Here is a 7,455-nt window from a genome sequence, read left to right as displayed (position 1 = left end):
GGTAGAAAATATTTTCTTTGTTTGAGAAGCTGTAGTAAAAGATGATGGATTAAATGGTGAACACCCAGGAATGAAAATGAGAACATTTTCCCACTCTCCTATTAAGATGAAGGATGGAATATTGGCAACCTTCAGTAGTGGGCCTCGGCATGGCTTGAGAACAAAGCACTTGATTGAAGACTTGGCAGAGATAAGATTCTGGTATTGGTTCTATAGAACTACATATAGCCAAGGCTTTGGCAGTTTGAGAAACAAGGTGTCTGAACCCTCAACACCATGAGTAACACAGGTAAACATGTGATATTTTTAAAAAATAAAAGTATTCAGCTTTGCACAGTGGCAGTATCATAGCCAATGAGGTTTATCTGAGGCGCAATTATTGCTAATTGAAAAATAAAAGTATTCATTTTCTGTGTGTAGTATCTCATGTAATATCTTATGTTATTGACATCTGTTAAAATATTTCTATGACTTTTGCTTTGTTTTATTTGGAATTCTTGGTAGGCCATATGTTAGCAATATTTCAGTAAACGACCATAGTTATAAAGTCTATTCCATTCTTTCTCTGGAACTAACCAAATTTTAGCTATTCCCATAATCAGTAGCTCTTCATTCATTACCAATTTAAGTTTGAAACTAGGCTTTGGTATAGTGGCTCTGGTGAAAATTTTTGTTGTTAAATTTGTTGGTGGCCATAAATCCTTTAAAGAGTTGTTTAAACAGTACCTACTGATTTTGGCCCAGGAAAATGCACATGCATACACACACATCGTTTTTGGCATATAATTTCAAAAGGACTAGAGACCTTTTAATACCGATCCGTGAACCTAAGGAAGACTTCAGAATTTTAGTTTCTTCTATAGGAAAGCTGAAGTCCATGATGCTTTAGTTGTGACTGGGGAGTGGCACCCCTATATATCTTTGTCAAGAGGTGATTTATCCCCTTTGGTATCACTCCCTAGGTCTCCTGAGTTTCCCAGGATATTTGCACTTAACATATCAGTGAAATTGGTTTGGATTGCTTCTCTTTCTTTATCTCTCAACCCTGAGTTCTGAATATCTCAGACACAACACTTTCCTTACTCCAAACATCTGTGGTCTATACCTCAGTGATTCCACTTTGCTCACTTACTGTTGATTTTATCATGCCTCGGACAGAAAAAACCTGGTTACATCACTTTTTGTTTTGATGATCAGTTGTTTGCTCTACCCCTGAGGTATAATTTTTGTTTCTCTGGCAAGATGGTCTAGACCCTTTTAAGAGTAGATGTTAGTAAGTATGTACTAATTTCTTTTTTGAAATATGGATGAAGCCTCATATGAGAGGAAGTAGGATACCCCAAAATATTTTAGGATTTAGTAGATTATTAAAAAATCTAGTCATTGTATATGGATATATTAACAAGCTGTTTAATATGGTTGTACAGGATTTTTAATGCATAGAGTAAATTCACATTTATGACTATGTATTATAGATTACCCTGAAGTATTTTCTGCTAAGTCAGGCAAATTTATTTTGTCTCATCAGCCAGATTTATACATTTTAAAGCCAGTATTTTAAACCATACATGTAACAATGGGAGAATAAACATTTAATAAATGCTTTCTCATTGAATAAAATGCAATACTATGCATTTAACATAATATTTAGTCTCATTAACTTTTCCTCATAGTCAGTAATAACTGCAATAAACCAAGGACACTTCACAAAATTCCAAACAGATATTTTTCAGGTGGTTAAAAACAACAACAACAACAACAAAAACCAGAAAACAAAAACAATTAGCAAAATCCTGATTATTATATTTGGTTTTTATTTTTCTCTTAGCAACTAAGGTTAATCTTTAGCATATAATATATTTCATATTATCTTGCATCTGTTCATATTATTAATTTATTCCTTTTTATTTTTATGTTATTTTAAGTGGCATAAAGCTTGAACCAAGAGTAGTGTCTGGTTGGCTTAGTGGGTTGAGCTGCTGACTCTTGATTTTGGCTCATGTATAGATCTCAAGGTCCATTCTGAGAATGAACCCGTGTCAGACTCTGCACTCAGCTGGGAATCTGTCTGAGTTTCTCTCTCTCTTTCACGCTCTCTCTCCATCTCCCTTTACTCCTCTCTCTGCTTGTGCATGCACACGTTCTCTCTCTTTCTCTAAAAACAAAAACAAAAAACAAAACATGAACCATGATTTGCATTTATTGTGAAACAAAATCCTGAGCTTTCTATGATATTTGCTGAGTGAAAACATTTTAAAATTTTTACTGGAAATGTTTACCTGCTTTTAATTTAATTTACTAAAATTATTTATATTTAGTATTATGAAAGCTGCTTATCATAAATCTACATGAAGATAGAGAAAATTGGGTTTGAATCTTAACTTTGTCTCTCAAATAATGAGAACTCTGGCTTATCATTTAAAAAACCCAACTAAAACTGATTCAAACAAGAATGTAAAAAAATAAAAATGGATGGGGCATTTGTTAGCAGTCAAACCTTAGTTACAGCTCAATTTAGGAGTTCAAATGCTATATTTAAATATTTTCCCCCCTGTGGTAGCTTACTTTTCATCATTGGTTCAAATACTCTGGTTTTGTTTTCATTAGACAATAACTAATAGGTCCTGCATTCATTTTTGTGTTCACTGGGATTAGAAAGAATATATTTTCTTGGTAGATCAAGTAAAAGTTAGACTATTCTTTCAGTGGTCACAAACTCCTTTAGTTTTTTTTTTTTTTTTTCTTTTATGTCTAGGAAACTGAATGATAACCAGAAGAGAGTGGCATGATATAGTCCATGTGCTGAATGGGAAATATATGCAACTAAGAAGACTTTATCCAGCAAGACTATCATTCAGAATGGAAGGACAGTACAGGGTTTCCTAGACAAACAAAAACTAAAGGATTTTGTGAACACTAAACCATCCCTGCAAGAAGTATTAAAGGGGACTCTTTGGGTGGTGGTGGTGGGGGACCCAAAAGCAACAAAAACTAGAAAGGAACAGAGAACGTTATCAGAAACACCAAATTTACAGGTAACAGAATAGCACTAAATTCATACCTATCAATAATCACTCTGAATGTAAATGGACTAAATATTTCAATCAAAAGATATAGAGTGTCAGAATGGATTAAAAAACAACAACATAAACAAAACAAGACCCATCTAGATGCTGCCTACAAGAGACTCATTTTGGGTCTAAAGACATCTGCAAATTGAACGTGAGAGGATGAAACCATCTATCATGCTAATGGATGCCAAAAGAAAGCTGTAGTACCAGCACTTATACTAGACAAACTAGATTTTAAACGAAATACAGTAACAAGAGATGAAGAAGATTATGTCATAATTAAGGAGGCTATGCCCATCAAGATGATCTTACAATTGTAAATATTTATTCCCCCAACTTTGGAGTACCTGGATATATAAATCAATTAATAACAAACATAAACCCATTGATAATAATGCAATAATACTGGAGGACTCTAACATTCCACTTACAGCAATGGGCAGATCATCTAAGCAGAAAATCAACAAGAAAACAATGGCTTTGAATAACACAGTAGACCAGATGAATTTAACAGATATATTTGGAACATTTCATCCTTAAGCAACAGAATATACATTCCTTTCAAGTGCTTATGAAACAGTCTCCAGATTATATCACATACTGTGTCATAAGTGCCCCCCCTCAACAAGTAAAAAATGGTTGAGATCCTACCATGCCCCTTTTCAGACAACAACACTATGAAACTTGAAGTCAAGTACAAGAAAAAGTTTATAAAGGTAATAAATACATGGAGATTATAGAACATCCTACTAAAGAATAAATGGGTTAACAAGGAAATTAAGAAAGAATAAAAAAAATACATGGAAGCAAATGACAATGAAAACATGACAGTCCAAAACCTTTGGAATGCAGCAAAGGTGGTCTTAAGAGGGAATTATACTACAATACAAGCCTACCTCAAGAAGGAAGAAAAGTCTCAAATACACAACCCAACTTCACACCTAACTGAGCTGGAAAAGGAACAGCAAATAAAGCCTGAAGCCAGCAGAAGAAGGGAAATAATAAAGATTAAAGCAGAAATAAACAATATAACAACGAACAAAAACCAGTAGAATAAATCAATGAAACTAAGAGCTGGTTAATGAAACAATTAATGAAAGTGAGAAACCCCTAAATAGACTTACTAAAAAGAAAAGAGAAAGGACCCAGATAAATAAAATCATGAATGAGATAGGAGAGATCATAACCAATACCACAAAAATACAAAGGATTATAAGATAATATTAAGAAAAATTATATGCCAATAACCTGGGCAATCTGGAAGAAATAGATAAATTCCTAGAAACTACAAACTACCAAAATGAAATAGGAAGAAAGAGAAAATTTGAACAAACCCATACCCAGCAAAGAAATTGAATTAGCAATAAAAAAATCTCCCAACAAACAAAAAGTCCAGATCCAGATGGCTTCCTAGGGAAATTCTACCAAACATTTAAGGAAAAGTTAATAACTATTATCAGACTTCAAAAATAGAAATGTAAGAAAAATTTCCTAACTCATTCTAAGAATCCAGCATTACCTTATTCTGAAGAAAAGATTCATGGCAGCTGTACTCTCAGTTTTTAAAGGGAAAAAACACTTTATTGATATTACTAAAATCTAAAAGAAACAGAAAGGAGAGGCAAATCCATGCATAGATGAGGGCAATAGCAAGCAGTAAAGGAGATTAAAGCACACTTAACAACATCTAACCTCATTAGCTGGGGAAGCCCTGTAGAGTCATCCAGGCTAGAGTTCTGACTGAAAGACTTGGGCAAGCATCCTCCCTTCAGGTGAGACTTACAACTGACCATCCCCATATGGGCCATATTTATAGGGCAAATGACAAGATCTGAAATTAAACATTCGTTTGCCTACATACAGATCAGAGTGCACTACATCCCTATGTTATCAAATCTTTACATATTCAAGGAGCCTGGGCTAGGTGTGCTTGCCTACCCTCCCAGATTCCATCATGTGGGCCAGCCCAGCCTGGAGCCAGAGGAAATGTAAGGCAAAATTTATTGCTTTTGGTGTCCAGACCAGAAGGGCCATTTCTGACCTGGAGGCCAGCTAATGTCAACTAATCAGGCTCCCAAAGTCACTTATGCAGCACAAGTCTCACAAACAACATTCTTTAACCTGCCTGATATGTGCAGGTTGGGATAGTTGGCCATGCAGAACAAATCACAGAAACCTTCATCCAAACAATATACCTTGATTCAAAACCAAAGACACCCCCCATCCCAAAAGAGAATTACAGGGCAACATCCCTGGTGAACATGAATGCAAAAATTCTCAACAAGGTACTGGTAAATCAAATCCTACAGTTCATTGAAAGAATTATTCACTGCCGTCAAGCTGTAGGGGTGCCTCAATATTTGCAAATTATCAACATGATACACCACATTAATAAAGGAAAAAATAAGAACAATATGATCCTGTCAATAGATGCAGAAAAAGAATTTGACAAAATACAGAATCCAGTCTTTTTATTTCATTTATTCATTTGAGAGAGAGGGAGAGCTAGAGTGAGCAAAAGAGAGCACATGAATGGGAGGGGGTGGTGATGGAGAGGGTAAAGCAGACTCCCCACTGAGTAGGAACCATAATGCAGGGGTCAATCCCAGGACCCTGGGATCATAACCTGTGCTGAAGGCAGATGTTCAACTGACTGAGCCACCCAGGGGCCCCTCTTTTATTTTTTTTTAATATTTATTTAGGAGCCTGATGCATGGCTCATATCAAGACCCTGAGATCAGGACCTGAGCCAAAACCAAGAGCTGGGCATTGAACTGACTGAGCCATCCAGGTGCCCCTAAAGCATCTACTCTTGATAAAAACCCTCAACAAAGTAGGTGTGGATAGAGCATACCCCAACACCATAAAAGTCATATACAAAAGACCCACAGCTAATATCATCCTCAATGGGGAAGAACTGAGAGATTTTCCTCTATTGTCAGGAATAAGACAGGGATATACACTTTCACCATTACTATTTAACATAGTACTGGAAGTCTTAGCTTCAACAATCAAGCAACAAAAAGAAAATAAAGGTCATTCAAATAGGCAAGGAAGAAGACAAACTTCCAGTGTTTATAGATGATAGGATACTCCATCTAGAAATCCCCAAATCTCTACCAATAAATAGCTAGAACTAATATATGAATTCAGCAAAGTTACAGGATATGAAATAAATGTACAGAAATCTATTGCATTTCTGTACATGAATAATGAAGCAGCAGAAAAGAAGATCAAGGAATTGATCCCATTTGCAATTGTGCCCCAAACAGTAAGACATTTAGGAATAAACCTAACCTAAGAGGTAAGAGATCCATACTCTGAAAACTATAGAACACCTATGAAAGACACTGAAAAGAATGGAAAGAATTGGTAAAACATTCCATTCTCATGGATTGGAAGAACATTGTTAAAATGTCTATACTACCCTAAGCAATCTACACATTTAATCTAATCCCTACCAAAATACCACCAGCATTTTTCACAGAGCTAGAACAAATAATTCTAAAATTTTTATGGAACCACAAAAGACCCCAAATAGCCAAAGCAATCTAGGAAAAGCAAAGCAAAGCAAAGCTGGAGGCATCATGATTCCAGACCTCAAGCTATATTGTAAAACTGTAATCATCAATACAATGTGGTACTGGCACAAAAAGACATATAAATAAATGGATTAGAATAGAAAACCCAGAAGGGGACCCATCAATATATAGTGAACTAATATTTCACTAAGCAGGAAAGAATACCCAGAGGTAAAAAGGCAGTCTCTTCAACATATGGTGCTGGGAAAACTGGAGAGCAACATGAAGAAGATTGAAACTGGACCCCTTACTTACACCATACACAAAAGTAAATTCAAAATGGATGAAATACCTAAATGTGAGATAAGAAACCATCAAAATCCTGGACAAGAACACAGGCAGCAAACACTTTGATCTCAGCCATAGCAACTTCTTACCAGACATGTCTCTGGAGGCAAGGGAAACAAGCACAAATGAACTATTAGAACCTAATCAAGATAAAAATCGTCTGCACAGCAAAGGAAATAATCAAGGAAACTAAAAGGCAGACTTTGGAATGGGAGAAGACATTTGCGAATGATGTCTCTGTTAAAGGGTTAGTGTCCAAGATCTACAAAGAACTTATCAAACTCAACACCCTGTAAACAAATAATCCAGGTAAGAAATGGGCAGAAGGCATGAATAGGCTTTTTTTTTTTTCAAAGAAGACATCCAGACGGCTATTGTACACATTAAAAGATGCTCAATATGACTCATCTTCTGGGAAACGCAAACCAAAACCGTGATGAGATATCACCTCACACCCATCAGAATGCTTAAAATTAACAACTCAGGAAACAGCAGATATTGGCGAGGGTCTCAGA

At 35.6% G+C, this 7,455-nt stretch overlaps 1 pseudogene; it reads left to right on the top strand.

The window, feature by feature from the left end:
• The first annotated feature begins 325 nt into the window (after positions 1–325).
• LOC132008893 (U4 spliceosomal RNA) lies at positions 326–457 on the top strand (annotated as a pseudogene).
• Positions 458–7,455: the final 6,998 nt, after the last annotated feature.

Source organism: Mustela nigripes, chromosome 1 (genome assembly GCF_022355385.1).
Source record: "Mustela nigripes isolate SB6536 chromosome 1, MUSNIG.SB6536, whole genome shotgun sequence".
NCBI classification, from domain to species: domain Eukaryota; kingdom Metazoa; phylum Chordata; class Mammalia; order Carnivora; family Mustelidae; genus Mustela; species Mustela nigripes.
The sequence above is the reverse complement of the archived record's forward strand: the minus strand, read 5'-3'. Positions and strand labels throughout refer to the sequence as shown.